The sequence below is a fragment of the Balearica regulorum genome, chromosome 2 (genome assembly GCF_011004875.1).
Source record: "Balearica regulorum gibbericeps isolate bBalReg1 chromosome 2, bBalReg1.pri, whole genome shotgun sequence".
In the NCBI taxonomy this organism is placed as follows: Eukaryota; Metazoa; Chordata; class Aves; order Gruiformes; family Gruidae; genus Balearica; species Balearica regulorum.
The window spans coordinates 120,619,286-120,635,961 of NC_046185.1; the positions used below are offsets into that span (position 1 = coordinate 120,619,286).

General features: G+C 41.1%; 1 protein-coding gene across 2 annotated transcripts in view; it reads right to left on the minus strand.

Annotated features, from left to right (window-relative positions):
• TMEM108 (transmembrane protein 108) overlaps nucleotides 1-16,676 on the minus strand; it is a 169,525-nt gene that overhangs the window by 150,008 nt on the left and 2,841 nt on the right. For both annotated transcript variants that reach the window (XM_075745630.1, XM_075745629.1), the window contains exon 2: nucleotides 10,219-10,348. The gene's annotated coding sequence lies outside the window, so the exon portion shown is untranslated. The remainder of the gene's footprint in view (nucleotides 1-10,218; nucleotides 10,349-16,676) is intronic.

Here is a 16,676-nt window from a genome sequence, read left to right on the forward strand (position 1 = left end):
GTTACAATAGATCTGAGTATTTGCCATAACGCACTAATGCATTTTATATCAGATAGGGAAAATGAAGGTGTTTCAGGACAATGTGAGGCTCGACTGGAGAAAAAAAGCATTGAAAAAAAATGTGTGGAAAAATTTTCACAGCTACCCTTCCTGCAATGTTTCCATGAGTTATTCTCTCCTCACATAAAAACTTCTTACGTGCAGTCATTGAATATCCCCCATGGATAGTTATCCATGTCAGTTTTCAGGATATTAGATAAAACAAAGAGTTTACGCTACTTGTGCAGAGTGAAAATTACGTTTCCACCCCCTCAATGCCTTCCCCAACTCTCTCCCAAGCTCCTGCCTCAGAACCAAACCGCAACAGCTGCACTATCAGATTGAGCATTAGACTAGTTTTGTACTATTAGTTGCCGACATCTAAAATTGTCTTTTAAGAAAAAAAAGTCACTGCTGGCAGCCACGTATCCAAACCTAATTCTTAGGGAGCTCTGCTGGTACACTGCACCCTATGGTTCTTGAAAACTAAGCACGCATTTTGGGAAGTAGCCAATTTTATATTTCTAATCTTAGATATAAACCCCTACCCCTTTGATATTCTAACGCTTTGTATGTTTCATATGTAACAACTTTCACCTACAAATCTTAAAGCACTTCCCAAACATATCTCTGTGCAGCAACACCACGCATTCCATGGGAAAATACACCATTACAGACAAAGTGTCAGATTTTAAGATGTCTTGCCATATTTGATATTGATGTAGATAGGTCCTAATGGTAGCCTTCAAATCAGTCAAGGCTTCTTCTGATAATTACAGCCCTTCTGTAGCCCTTCTGATAATTACACTGAGCAACAATCTGTGTTTCGGTTTTTTAAAGATCCTAAAAGCTTTTTAAATTTGTTCATTTACTAGCCTGTTACACAGGAAACTTGACAGAAGCAGCAGAACCATTCTCCTCACCTGCATTCAGTTATTCCTTTCATTAAAAAGAATTAAAAGATCTTAAACAAAATGGATCTTTCATACAAACAAATTTCTCTCAGGGAACTACATTTGTTTAAAACACATTTTTCCACATTTCTCTTTGCTCCACTGGAACAGATGCACACCTTAGAGAAGACTGTGCCTCTGATATCTGAAGTGGTTAGAAATTTTTTGCAGTTCCTTGGGGAAAGATCTGCAGGAAAACAGGCAGAATGGCTTCCTCTATACCTGGACACTTCTACTGATCAATGCACACGGTCTTCATACTTGAGAGCCAACACGCGAGGGAAATTTTTAAGGCAGATGTCCCTTGTGTTTCATTACATCACTTTCCTATGCCTTTTCTACTTGTGCAGGGGGGAAAAATCACAACATTTCTTTCCCAGGAGCTGCTTATGTGAAGAGAGAAAGAAGGGCTATTTCATTAGGACTGCTTTACTCTGATCTGCCATGTGTACAGCACACGCCTCAGGTCATTCTATTTTGGTCTTTCATTCCTGAAGTTACTTTAACTAAGTAGTGCCACTTACAGAGAGAAATCAGGCATTAGGATTTCTGAACCCATTGCTGGACGAGCTATTGAAAATTACCACTTCTTGCCAAAATTTCTTTAACAAGTTCCAAATTTCCTTCACTCGTCCAAGCCTAGAAGTCAGGAGTCCTGTGGTTTGAATCATGAGAGCAGCAACATTAAATTAGAAAAGATGCTGGATGGAAAAAGACTGGAAACTCTTAAGAGACACCCAGCAGAAAGTCACTGGGAAGTTATGCACGAGTGTGTGAAGAGCACCAAGCCCTGTTTACATATAATTGAAGCTGCAAGAGAAAGGCATGATGTTACACATGCCTGTCTAATAAGTTTAGCACAAGAGAATAGAAATGCTAGCATAATTTCCTTATAGATGAAGAAACACCATGTAAATCTATTTGATCTGAAATTAGATAAGACAATAAAATGCTAACTGCCAACATGAAAATGTGTTTCAATTTTTTGTGAGCAAGAAGCACAATATTTCTACTTCTCTACAGAGCAGAAGTTCAAGGGATGACACAGTCCCAGGAGACAAACACAAAGATCCCACTTAGAGTAAAGCTGGATTAAAAACCAGATTGATCACCTGTAAGCAGACAGCTGAAGTTAACCTGGAAAGGCACAGGAAGATGAAGGAAGAATTTCAACAGCCTAAGGGGAAGGGTGGAAGATGCCTTAATTTTCCCCTCTTGGGGAATTTGACAAGACAAACATATGCAGTTTGAAAGATGAAGAAAGATGTAAGCTACTGCTGAGAAACAGAAAACTGAAGAATACAGTATTATTAATTGCCAAAGAAAGTCCAAAGTAAGAGTAGTGTTGTGGTTCCTGCCAATTGGTACCTGACAACTGCCATTCTGAAAGCTATTATGTTGTGTGGCAGAATCAGGAAATAAAGTAGACGATGTGTGCCTCAGACAACAGCATGTTAAGAGAGATTCTACTCAAGGACATAAAGATTACATCTAAGAGAGGAAGCAACAATTGCAAATTAATAAGCCTATTGTGATAGGTAAAACATCCTTCAATTTAAAGAAAAACTCTGAGAATAAGATTTTACATGCATCATTTTTGGTGAGCAGTTGCCTCTACCATAAGATAACACAAGAGCAGCTAATAGACCAAATCAGAAAGAAAAACAGTACAAGGTGACTCTTTGAAGCCATTCTTAGCTTTGAAAGTCTCTTCTGAAGAATGGTGTGGAAAAGAAAAAAAAAAAAAAGACTCAGCATAAAAGGCAGAGTAGCTGAACCACCTGAAGTTTACAGACAATATACCCTACCTCCGAAATTTGATTAAGCTGAGCAAGGAAAGTCAGCAGTGGCTAAATAAGCAAAAAGTACAATTCTTCAGAGCATTCAGAGAAAGTACTGGGACAGAGAATATAACTTTCAAAAAAGCACCAGACAATCTCTTCTTTGAATAGCTATAAAAGAAAGCAAGAATTGTGATACTGATGTCATCAAAAGACATCCCCAACAGAAGATTTAGGATATTAAATACTTATTTGGTAGTTCATTAGGATGTATTGACAAAGCTGCCTGCTGATTACATTGTTCAAACTAGACCAAAGTCATATAATAACAGTACTGCGTTGGTTTTGCATGGCAAGGTTTTGGTAGCGGGGGGGCTACAGGGGTGGCTTCTGTGAGAAGCTGCTAGAAGCTTCCCCTGTGTCTGACAGAGCCAATGCCAGCCGGCTCCAAGACAGACCCACCGCTGGCCAAGGCCAAGCCAATCAGCGCCTCTGTGATAACATATTTAAGAAAGAGAAAAAAAACAACAGTTAGAGAGTGCTTTTGCAGCCGGAGAGAGGAGTGAGAAGATGTAAGAACATCTGCAGACACCAAGGTCAGTGCAGAAGGAGGGGCAGGAGGTGCTCCAGGCACCGGAGCAGAGATCCCCCTGCAGCCTGTGGTGAAGACTATGGTGAGGCAGGCTGTCCCCCTGCAGCCCATGGAGGAAGGATGAGGGAGTGTAGAGATTCCACCTGTGGCCCATGGAGGACTCCACACTGGAACAGGTGGAGGCACCTGAAGGAGGCTGTGGCCCATGGGAAGCCTGTGCTGGAGCAAGCTCCTGGCAGGACCTGTGGACCCGTGGAGAGAGGAGCCCACGCCAGAGCAGGTTTGCTGGCAGGACTTGTGACCCCGTGGGGGACCCACGCTGGAGCAGTCTCTTCCTGAAGGTCTGCACCCCATGGGAGGGACCCACATTGGAGAAGTTCGTGAAGGACTGTAGCCCATGGGAAGGACTCACGTTGGAGAAGGTCGTGAAGGACTGCCTCCCATGAGAGGGACCCCACGCTGGAGCAGGGGAACGATGAGAGGAGTCCTCCCCCTGAGGAGGAAGAAGCAGCAGAAACAACGTGTGATGAACTGACCGTAACCCCTATTCCCCGTCCCTCTGCGCCACTGGTGGGGGAGTAGGTAGAAACCAGGAGTAAAGTTAAGCCTGGGAAGAAGGAAGGGGTGGGGGGAGGTGTTTTAAAATTTGATTTTATTTCTCACTCCTCTACTCTGTTTTGCTTGGTAATAAATTAGATGATTTTTTTTTCTCTAAGTTCAGTCTGTTTTGCTCGTGATGATAATTAGTGAGTGATCTCTCCCTGTCCTTATCTCGACCCACAAGCTTTTCATTGTACCTTTTCTCCCCTGCCTAGTGAATGAGGGGAGTGATAGAGTGGCTCTGGTGGGCACCTGGCCCCCAGCCAGGGTCAACCCACCACAAGTACTCTGCATTTTTAACAGTCTGGATCTTCAACAACTGCACATGCATTTTTCCCTTCATTTTGTTCCCAAAGTCAAATGAAGCTAGTGCTATTGCTCCATTTAACCAACGGAAAAATTTGAGGTGGATAAATTTGCTAATTTGGCTAGAGTCATGCAAAAAAACCCTATCAGATCTTGTGGGTAGGACCATGCTCAGACCATCTTTGTCTCACTTTCTAGCAAAAGAAATCACTGTTCCTTCTTCTGACACAGTTTATTATATATGTAATTTTCCCATCCCTTTTAATACACATTTAGAAAGATGCCAACAATTTGGATTCCACGCTGAAATGCATGAAAGCATGCATTTACAGAATATTTAGAACTCAAAATCTTTCCCCACTTTTTAAGCACTTCAGCACTCAGCTAGCTCTTTGCAGCTATAAACAACTCCAACTATGTGCAAAAATGGATGCTGGCTTTCACTTGTGAAACTTCACATGACATGCTTCTGCCTTTCTACTCACAAGCATTCCTTTGACTTCTTAGCACTGCTGTTGGCACACTAAATGCCAAAAGACACTTGTTTAAAAAAGAATTTTATTTTGCATTTGTTTTTACAAAGGCTTGTTTTTAAGCAGTATACATCTAACTAAATCTAAGCAATTAGCACATGCATGTAAGGAAGAATAAAAAAAGATGAAAATAGAAACAAAGAAAAGGTTATATCTCAGCTTTTAAAATGTATTTTTAGTAATCTAACATATAATTAACAGCACAGATACAGAAATAAATATGAAAGTCACACTGTATACATTTGTAACATTTTCCATACTGACTTAATTTCCAGTATGAGGATCTTTATTTACAGGGACCTCTTTAGCATGACAAGGTGATGCTGTCTCAGCTGCAACCTCACCTTTGCCAACAGATTGGAGTTTAAAAGTCCAGTGTAAGAAGCTGGACTCCAAAACTGAGTCTTTCCTGAATTTCTGTGTTTTTCTGTACTCCATTTACTATTTTCAGTTCTCTTCCTGGACAGCAAATAGTTGAAGTGCGACCTTTTTACTCAGTTTAAATCTGATCTAGATTTAAAGTTCACAGCTAAAATTCAACAGGCTGATCCTCACTCTAACTGAGGATAGGGGTGGTACAGCCTTCTCATTCTGCAGAAAGATCAACCCACTGGTCTGAGAACATTGAGTGAATAGCCAGGTCCCATGCTTGGGTTTAGAAGTGGAATAATTTAGTTCTCTGCTTTGCATGATCCTGGGCTAATCTCAGTGGCCATCTGGGGGGCGGGGGGGGGGGAAGTGGGATAAGGAAGTTTCCCCACCTCACACAGCTGATACGAGGTTGTCCTCAAAACCATGACTGTTATGGGTTGTGAGGAACCTGAGGCTAAATAAGTAGACACCTAGAAGTGTCCCAGCTTTTGTTTCTATGTTTGGCAAGAAACAGAAGCAGCACTGCCCATCCTGTACAACCAGGCATCCCTTTCTTTTTACCAGTACTTATGGACCCTCTTAGATTAGTTTCATAGCAAGTTTACCTTTATATCAGATTTCCCAGTCTGATTTTTTACACAGTGTATCAGTTTACTTTTATACCAGCTATCAAACAAGAGGTCATACTCCCAAACCCTGCACTTACTGGTGAAGTCCTCACCACACTCAACTGCATTTAACTGCACCTGTAAGACTTTTTTCATCCAGACAGTCTCCTACCACCCCAAAAGAAATGTAATTGCTTACTTTTAGGAATAGTAATCAAACTTGTCAGGGCCAGATCATCAAGTGGAGTGAATTATGCATATTCAATGGCATCAGCATAAACAAAATGTTATCAAAACAACTATATTTTCCATCTAGTCATCAGGAAATAATTGCAGCATCTCACATGCTACTTGAATAGATGACTAAGGAGCAACAAGTGTTTAGGTATTTTTTTTTTTATGGAAGAAAAGACACTCACCTTGCGGAAACAAATAAAACCCAAAGTTGTAAGAATTCCCATTCAGTGACCTACATCAGAACTAGAAAAATGCATTCTTTTTGATCGTGAAGACTCTGACCTTGCTCCACACCATTTTCCTTTTGATGGGTTTTAAAATATACTATTCTGCAACTAGTGTCCAATGTTAGTAGTAATAAATGGAGGCAAGCACAAACACACCTTATTGTTAGTTGGCTCTGTTGTCACATCTATATCTTAATGCCTGCTTTGGGAGGGCTAACTTCTGAAGCTAACTCTGTCAGGACTTAGCCCATGAAGGATCAATGACTTCTAGCATGCTCTCAAGTAGCTACAGAGGAAAAACCTTGGATTGCTAGCTGCTATCTCATCTTTTAACTTCAGGCAGCACGGGGAAACCCTGCAAAGCAGAACTTACCATTGGGGACAAGGGATCAAAAAGGCTGAAATTAGAGAAGAGAGTTTGACTGCTTTCAGTTCAGGTAGAAGTATTATGGGAATGTGTTTCGAATTATGTTTACACAGGGCAAGCATCACTGCAGTTAATATGAACTTACTATGCCAGGAAATGTCAGGACAAATTAGACAGCAGGACAGCGAGCTGTATGTCACCCTCACTTCCAAGAGCCCTCCATTGCCAAGAAGTTGCTCCCATTTCCAAATTGATTTAAATCAAACTGCTCTTATTCAAATCAAAACAGCATGGAGGGAGTACTATAGTGACATTATGGGCAATTCTTTGGATCCATCCCTACTTGCAGGGACAAAATGCTTTGATTCTCCACCACCTTAAAACACAACCACCTCAAGGCTATAGAGCTGCATATGTAAATGGCTGCCTGCAGGTTCTTGAAGCTACTGCTTACCATGCTGATGAACAATGTCTCACTGTCCCCTGTGCTCCTGGGTCTGCACCCATCTAATCTTTCTTGCCTCCTTGATCATATACTCTTTGCAGAAAGATGCATTTGCAGTTTATGCTGGACCTGGCATGGTGCTCAGCACAATTGAGGCCTCATTGATGCCTGGGGACCCTCAGCTGGACCCTTTTACTACTAGTAAAAGTGAATAATAGGAACATCAAATTCAGTGCACCAGAAAGGAGAAAGACAGGAAAGACATAAGCAAAATCAATTTATTTTATTTAACTATAAGGAAATCTTTCACTGAACTATGAACTTCTAGCAAAATGAATTGCCTTTGATTCAGATATCCTGAAGTTTGAAAATAAATGTTTCAATTATAAGTTACCAGTGCTTCAATATAGAAAGCAGACACATTTTTATGTTCTGCAGAGGAAAAAAAAAAAGCTACAAAATATTTCTATGAGTTGAAGGAAATTTGTATTCAGTTTTGAACTTTTCTAATGCATGACTTCCCAGAAGTTTTCAGGTGCTGCTTCTTCAGGCTTTCACTTCAAACTTAGATTGTTGAAACAAATAAACTGAAACTCACAGAGCTTCTGTCAATATCTGAATACTTGTGTTGGGTATAAACCAGAAGGTAGCCTGTTCCTTCACTTCCTAAGCTTTGTTTGATATTTCAGTCATTTCTCAGCCAAAAAAGGATAAACACACCTAGAAGGCTATCAAGAATAATGTCCACAAATAAACAGCAATATAAAAGTTCAGAGATTCAAGCTCTGGCTTTGATTTAAGCCACTATTACCTCCAGTTATTTATTCTACAGCTGCAGGCTATCATCCCAAATAGAAGAGTCATTATAGTACACCATCTCAGGTGCTTTAAAGCAGAGAGTACACGGCACTGAAAGAGCAATGAAGTCTTAAGCGAAGACACAGACTGTACACAGAAGTAGCTGGTTTGCAAGCTCACATTTCCCCATGACAAGTCTGCAGGGATGACAGCCTCTGGCAAATGAAAACTAACAAAGCAACTCTGGGGCTCTAACAACATTTTTGCTGTGAATAAGTGCCTATAAATCCAGTTAACTAAGACACTGCAGATGCTCTGACCCTGCACATTTTTCTTAGCCACTAGTACCAGTTCTTTTCAGAAAGGACTCAATTTATGTGCAACTCTGCCATTGACTCGTGTTCTGAATGGCTGGACTTGAGCTATGTCTGTGTAAGCAGAATTTGCCTCCATGTATTCATTCTCTAGCCCCAGAATGGCTGCTGCAAGAATGCAAATCCTATTTGGAAGGATTACTTGCCACGCAACAGCCAGAGGCCCTGTCCAAGGCTGGACTCCCTCCCATGCCAAGAAGCACAAAGTCAGAAGCTCCAGTTCAGAGAAGGACATGATTAAAGCAGGCAAGGTGGCAACACAAAATAGTATTCTCATTTTGCATATGCAGAATCAAAGCTGTCAATCCCCTCGCCCCTATTATAGTAGGAATTTGCACTAAAGCTGGGGATTTCATAATATGCAAGTGTAAAGATATTGAAACATGAAAGCACAGACCAGACCAGCATTTATACTTGTGGAAACTGGCAATAACTGGTGGCAATACAGATTCCACTGGAGCGCTTCTGTTTGGACATCAGGGGCCAGACAAGCATCTGGGAGGGGAAATAAAACTCTTTAGAGAAGTCTCTGCTATCTAGACCAGATCTTACAGGGTTTTATGGTCCATGTACATTCCTCAGTAACAACAATTACGGAAAATTACTGGAATGTCCCAAGTACTTGAGAGTTTGAATGCGTTTTTCCTTGTAAGTTGTATTTGCTATTGCTTATCTTTGCATTTTTTAAATACTTCACACATTTCATTCCTGTTATTTCAGCATACAAGGGAGCACCTCCTGTTTCTATAGGATGCTGTGCCACAGTCTGTTACATTCCCCACCTTAGGAAGAGGATCTCTTCAATTTAGTTCTTCCACAAAAGGAGAGGAGTATCTTACGTTTGTGAAAATGGCAGACTGAAACACTGGTGGCCAGTATTTCCATACAGAATAGAAGCAATGGCAGTGCATTGCCTCACCACTGGCTCCCTCATCATTTAATGCTGGCTGGTGAAAATGGAGAAATGGAGTGTCACACTCCTCTCTAAAGCAGACACCAGCTAAGACCAGTTGTAACTGCCCCTTTTTTGCAACTGCACAGCTGCCTGATTTGAGCTCCTGAGTAACACAGAGCTGGTGGTGTATTTTTGCATTTGCTCTGTAGCAATCTTGCGTGGATCAGAATTGTTAGAATACGAAGAAGTTCCACATAACCATCCCCCAGCCATGCAGAACTACATCATCTTGGAAATGAGAAATTTTTAAAGTAAAATTAGTTTGCTTCACGCGTGTCTCAAGTGTTTCTACCAGTTCCAAAAAAGTTTTTGAAAATCTGCGTTTTGTGCCTTCCCTGAAAACAACTCAGTAAAGGAAGCATTCTGAGTAAGTGACAGTATACCCAGGCATCAGGCAAAAGATGCCAAGAAAATGTATCAAGCTCTCCGCCACCCTCAGCTTAGAGCAATATGTAATTAATTTCTATTGGAATAGATAGAAAAAGAAGAATGCAGCAGTTTTTGTAAACAAACCATGTAGCAATCCTGAAAATGAAAGAACACTAAGACTGTACAAAGAAAATGGCATAACTTGCATCTCCAGTTAGAGACATTTTCTGGCATCCAGTTTAGAGACATTTTCTTCTAAGATCCTGCACTAAGAAGTACACGTTTCAAGTCTACTTCAATCTACAGTAATTAATAAGAACATGAAAAAAGATACCTTAGGTGAACGGGAAGATCTCCTATTAGCACATGCTAAAAATAGACAACCTGTAGAGCTATCTGAACAGCTACTTTACATAATAAAGCTTTGGATTTTACAGGCCGTGAGGACCCATAGTTGTTATTGACTTTTGAAAGCTGAGGCCTTTTCAGGTCTGAATATAGTCCACTCATACATTAGTTGTAGGCCACAGTCATTAGCAGTGAGCCACTAGACTGAACAAGCTTTGGAGAACACCCCCATTGCCATCTTGGGTAGTGCCAGAGGAGAGTTGCACAGCATTGAAGAGACACAAACCAGCAGAAAAAAACCTTTTGTGTCTTACCTTGTAATTGGAAGAGCAGATGCCTTCAAACATATCTATATCCATACAGTCCATTGGTTCAGATCTTCCTGGCAATGGCAACTCTTCCAGCTTCTTGTTTTCTTATTTCGAATCTGCCAGCTGGTGCAACCTGTAAATTTACAGAAGTGGGTGTGTTATTCCAAGATGTTTATTCATCTCATTCTACAAGGCATTCAATTTAAATACATATGGCTCTGTGCCATGTGGCTCTTACTGCTTTCACAGTATAATGGATTACAGACCACAATGTTTTTGTAGGTTAGTGGTTTTGGGGAATATAAGTAGAGGACTTTTTAGGATTTCTTTGCAGACCTTCCAGAACATCACATTCCATGCGTGTACATCTTACATATTTGAGAACATGCTCCTACCTTACAAAATTCAAACACTTTACTGTACAAAAACAATGACATAACTAGTATCTTTGAATTATAAATTTCTTTGTCAATCTATCTGTTAAAGGTTGATTCTTGTGGAAAGGGACTAAGTTACATTTAAATACCAGCTCAGGAATAGGAGTGCTACTAATTTGAGAAACTGCAGGTTGACAGAGTGGCCAAGATTTATGTTCAGCAGTTAAGGTAGCAAAAAAGAAAAAACCACACCTTCCACACAAGTGACTTTGAATTTTCCTACTGCCCCACTAATTCATTCTGCTTTGGAAAAACTTTGAACAGTGTTCAATCAGAAGGATCTTTTTTTGGTAGAACTACTCAGGCAATCATGGTGAGATTCCTCAAATATATCTACAGCTGCAGTGCCTTCCAGGTATTTAAATTTGGTCTTCCAATACAAAAGGACCTCTGAAAACCAAGCGACAGGTTCTCTGCTTAGGCACTGCAGCTTTCATCAGCAAAAGCTATGAAGGAGTCACTTATATACGCTTGAACTCCCCACTGCAGACTGTGCAGTATACAGAGCATTACCTGTGTACCTGACAGATACCCCTCCCCACCCCGACAATAGCTTAATCCCCTATATGCAGCTTCCACAAGCAGAACACATCTTCATGGTGGAGTTTACAAAAACATATTTTAGTTTCATGAAAATTCAATTAAACAACAGAGTGCCATTATCTGTTTACTGGCAGACAGGCATTCCACATTAGTTCAGATCTGCTTTGCTGAGCTGTGTTCAACTTCTCAAAGCATTTGACTGTTTCATTATGAGATTTCACCAGAGACCCCTGGCTCCAGCACCATGGCACAGAAAATGGGATGCACAACACCTGCTGCTCTCCACATTTTGGATGCTGCTGCTCAAAATCTACCCCTGCTCTCCACAGAAGCTGTTTACAAGTATTTCAAAGGTTAGTATAGCTTCATGTATATATGGTTTGTAGTATATACTTCTCATCTAGGCTGCTGTCTCCCTCCATCCCTTTTTTACCATGGAAAATTGAAAATTAACTGTAGTGGCTTTGCTTTCACCACACTTCAGTCAGAATGCCTAAAAATCATCAGCGATGCTATTTTAGACTATGTTACACATGGTAATATAGTCTTTACATCCTGGTGTAACTTCCCACCATGAAGGATGGCACACGAGGCCACCCTGTCCCTGCACAGCAGAGCTGGCATGGCACACTCTGATGGCACAAGGTACATCTGATTTCGTTGTCATTTAAACCTGAAACTCCTGATGGAGCCAGAAAAGGCCGTGATCCTGGAGATGTTTCAAGCGGGCTGTGCCTCCTCCTTGATGCAGACAGGTCTCAGATCTGAAAGGTCATGCACAATTACCCTAGAGTCCTTGACTCTGAATCTCCAAATAACGACCGACATTAGGTAGGCTCTCCTCTTCCCTGTGACAACTTGCAGGACTTGATTTCAGTGAAGTACAAGATTTGTCCTTCAGAAGTACTGGCTAAAATGAGAGCTGGGACTTAACATGGAAAAAATACAACATTCATTCTTAGAAATTAAGTAGCAGAATGCAAACTGCTAGGGGGAAAAAAAATACACTAAAAATGCCTCACCCTGCAGGCCATCTAACCATTCCAGACTATATTTTTATTCAATCCATTGTTTGGAAACTCTCTAATTAGGACAGAACCTCCTGCTTTGTGACAGTGGAGCATGTAGAGACTGGCACAGGGAATCAGTTTGCATTGTGATTCCACTATATATATTATGATCATTATATCATGCTTGTGTTGTGATTTCAGCATAATACTGTATCACTGAATCAAAATCCTACATAATATCAAATATCTGGTATTAAAGCATTAAACCCTCCTGCCATCTCAGACCTGTTGGATAGACCAGAGCCTGTAGGTTAGGACAGGCAGCCACCAAGTCTCCTTGGCAATACACAGCCAACCATCTCTGTGATAAGGTGATCAATCTCCTTATCCCTGTAGCACCAAGGAGACCTGAAGCAAGCAGGGGCCAGACAGAGGTGAGTGGCTACTATCCTTTGGATGGTGAGCCAAAGAGGACCATGGTCTCGATCACTCAACTTGGCAGGAAGAGGCAGCAGGTTAAGGGAAAAAAAAAAAAAGAAAAAAAAAAAAAAAAAAAAAAAGAAAGAGACATTTGGGCTTCATTACATGCCTGGATGCAGGTAAAGAGAACTCTGATGGCATACCACTCCCACAACACTACTGAAGAACTTCTTACAGTTCAACAGAAAAATTGGTTGTCACGTGCCAAATTCCTATAGAATAAGGAGTCTGTGTATGCAATCATGTCAATTATGTGGCATTGATATGAGGTTTCTCATTGATATGAGAAAAGACATCTAAAACTGTTCTTTCTTGGCTGATCACTGAGATTAACTACCCTCATGATGCACAGGCTCTGCTCAAATGCTGATAGAAACAGAAATGAATAGGAGATGCCCTTGAATCTGCCGTTATAAATAGAACGCCACACTATTATTTTGTATTCAAGCCTTGGATGCATACTATTTTTAGTCCTTTGTATATAATACTATTATTATTTTACAGTGTTTTCCTACATAATGATAGGCATTACATGAACAACAGAAAGCGCAGGTTAACTAAAAACTCCTAATGCCTTCAAGTGCCTGGTTACATGATACACCTTCAACTATTTACTCAGAAACTAAAGCAAAGGAAGCTGTTTGAGAGATCATGGAATTGTTTTGGTTAGAAAGGTCTTTTAAAATCATCAAGTCCAACTGTTAACCTAGCACCGCCAAGTTCACCACTAAACCATGTCCCAAAGCACCACATCTACAGGTCTTTTCAATACCTTCAGGGATGGTGACTCAACCACTCCCCTGGGCAGCCTCTTCCAAGGCTTGACAACCCTTGTCATGGAGAAATTGTTCATAACATCCAATCTAAACCTCCCCTGGCACAACTGGAGGCCATTTCCTCTTGTCTTGTCACTTGCTACTTGGGAAGAGACTGACACCCACCTGCCTACAACCTCCTTTCAGAGAGTTGTAGAGAGTGAGACGGTCTCCCCTCAGCCTCCTCTTCTCCAGACTAAACAACCCCAGTTCCCCCAGCTGCTCCTCATAAGACTTGTGCTCCAGACCCTTCACCAGCTTCATTGCCCTTCTTTGGACACACCCCAGCACCTCAATGTCTTTCTTAGATAACATATATCTTGATTAGCTACTGTCCTGATTTCAGTTACATTGTTAATCTACCTAGGTATTAAAAAAAAAAATAAAGCTGAGCAAGGGGGATTAGTAATATGTAAAATTGATTGCTTTGTTTTCAGCTCCATGTACAGATGTTAGCTCTACCTCTTAAAATCTTATCATGTGAAAAGCTGATCTTAGCTTTTCTGTGTGCGCTCACATACGGAGTACTCTACCTGCACCTCCCTAGTCTGAGGTTGCAGAACATACTGTAAGCCATTGCTTTGACAGCTTGGCACCGATCACGTGGATCACACCTCTGAAGTCTTTGAATAGGAATACCATTGATCAAGCAAAATCCCTCTATTTTGTGTCTTGAATGACTTTCAATCTTCTGGAAGAAAAAATGTAACAGGTACACAAAGGTGCACAAGGGGCAGACAGGTTCTGCTTCATTGATTTTGATTGACCTATTTGCAATGGGTGTGGATCTGGACCAATGATAAGGACAAAGCTGCAACTATTTGTCAGATACGAAAAATTCCCAATGCACCTTTGTTATTTCCAAACATGAAAGAGTTAAATGCTCAAATGTGCATGCATGCATTACGAAATCCCACAATCAATCTTCTTGCACAACTTCCATTGTAGGACTATCATAAAGGACTCCTAAATATAGTCCTGCATCATCTATTCTAGAGGACTACCGCTAGATTTCAATCTGAATGCCAGTGATCCTTTAGGTGACCACAGAAGGCTTCTTTCACCACTGCTTCCCCCATGTCTTCCACAACTCATATGTTGTACTAGTGTCTTGTCATAAAACTGTATTCGCTCCTTTGAGGCATATGCTTTACTTAAAGGGCCTTTCTGGAAAAGTCTGCCTTAAAGCAATGTGAGCTGCCCAGCCAAACTTTTTATTAAATCACACCAAAACTGCCAGAACTATGCCGTTGCAGAGACTGTTGAAATAGAAAGTGTCCTGGCTGCCCTGGAAGCATATATATCAATCTCAGAGCAAAACTCACACATCCTTTTTGATTCATACTAATGTCATTATTTGTAGTTGCAGGATGCATTAAATCCTGTTTAAATTACTAAGCATAGGAGCACTTGTGGATTGACATTCAAGACTGTGGTCTTTCCCAAATATAACGAGGCTGAGGTAAACCAGCCTGCTGTAAGCAGCATACTGGCTCCAGTTGCCTGCATTCCTCTGCACACTCCCACCCCCTAATCCCTTCTCCTACTCTTTTCTCTCTGTCATTTTTTATTCTTCCTCCCTTCTTGTTTAGTCGTCCCCCTCTTTTTGTACCAATACAGGTTGGCAGCTGGCTGGGAAACAGCTTTGCTGAGAAAGACCTAGGAGCCCCAGTGGACAACAAGTTGACCACAAGCCAGAAGTATGCCCCTGTGACAAAGAAAGGAGAGTAAAGAAGATGGAGCCAGACTCTTCTCAGGGGTTCCCAGTGAAAGAACAAGAAGAAACAGGCAAACTGAAACACAAGCAATTCCATTTAAACGTAAGAAACTCTCGCTGTGAGGGCGGTCCAACACAGGTCACCCAGAGAGGCTGTGGAGTCTCCACCCTCAGAGACTGTAGACATTCAAAACCTAGCTGGACACAGCCCTGTGCAGCCTGCTGTAGATGCTTTCAGCAGAGGGTTGGATCAGACAGCCTCCAGAGGTCCCTGCAATCTCAGTCATTCTGTGCGTGTGTAAACAGAGCCCTGTTCCCTAACTTATTTATTTTGTTTAAACGAGTATGTTACTGACATGGCTAAGATGAAAACCTGAACAGTGGGACAAGAATTTCATTTGAGGTCTCCATACTTTATGGATGGAATGGACTGATGAAACAATGACTTTGAAAATTAAACTCGATGTTAGAGATGCTCCTTACTCTAAGAACAATACTACTCCTCTTGTGCTTTTGTTAGAAGAAAAAGCTCCAGTGGTCACTGCTGCTTGCCGTAAGATCAGTAGTTCTGCTTACAGCATTTCATGCATTGAAATGTGGAATTATGTGTGTATCTTGCCCTTTATACCATGCTCCCAAATAGAGACTGCCAAAGCAATTTTAGTTAGCAAATCTTTTCCTCAGCGCCACAGCACACTGGATAAAACCTGCTTTCTGATGCAGAAGGAATGATGAGAGAGAATTCATCCCCGTAATGAAGAACAAGTTGGACCCTTACCTAGTGTTCAAGAGAGCTTTGCAAAGGAAAACCAGTGAGCGTGACAGCTCAAACCCTTCTTTTAGAAAATGCTATCAGCAAACCAAAGGTCACGAGTGCTTTAACTACAGATTATACATATTGTCATCAGTGGCAAAGACTACCCAGTATCAAGCAGAGATGCATCACGTTCTTACTCAAAGAGATGACTAAGTGTTCTGCATAATCCAGTTAGCCAGCCAGGAGCAAGAGATGGGTCATTCTTTCCCACACCCATCACTCCTTATTGCAACAGATACCATACTCCTATAACTAATGACCTATAGGTAACACCTCTAACCTCAACGTCCTAGTACCTCAAACTCAAGTTTGAAAAGCTTTATTTACAACAGGCTTCAAAGTAGGTCCAGAATACCAATCTGGTCTCACTCCTATTTCTTTTGAAGAATAGCTTCAGTCAGACAAGAGAGTCAACTAAAAAGCTTTTTTTTGTGGATGTTAAGTTAGAAACTTAGAGCAATTTTCCTTTTTCCTATTTTGTACATTTACTGTGGCCAGCACATGCTTCTAACCAAGTTATTTGCAGTTACCCCACAGTAACTGTGTTGTCCTCTGAATTATTCCAAGGAAACCATTAGACAAGATAGGGGTTTGTTCACTTCAGTTTCTACTGATTTTAAGTTACCCATCTTCAGTATCACA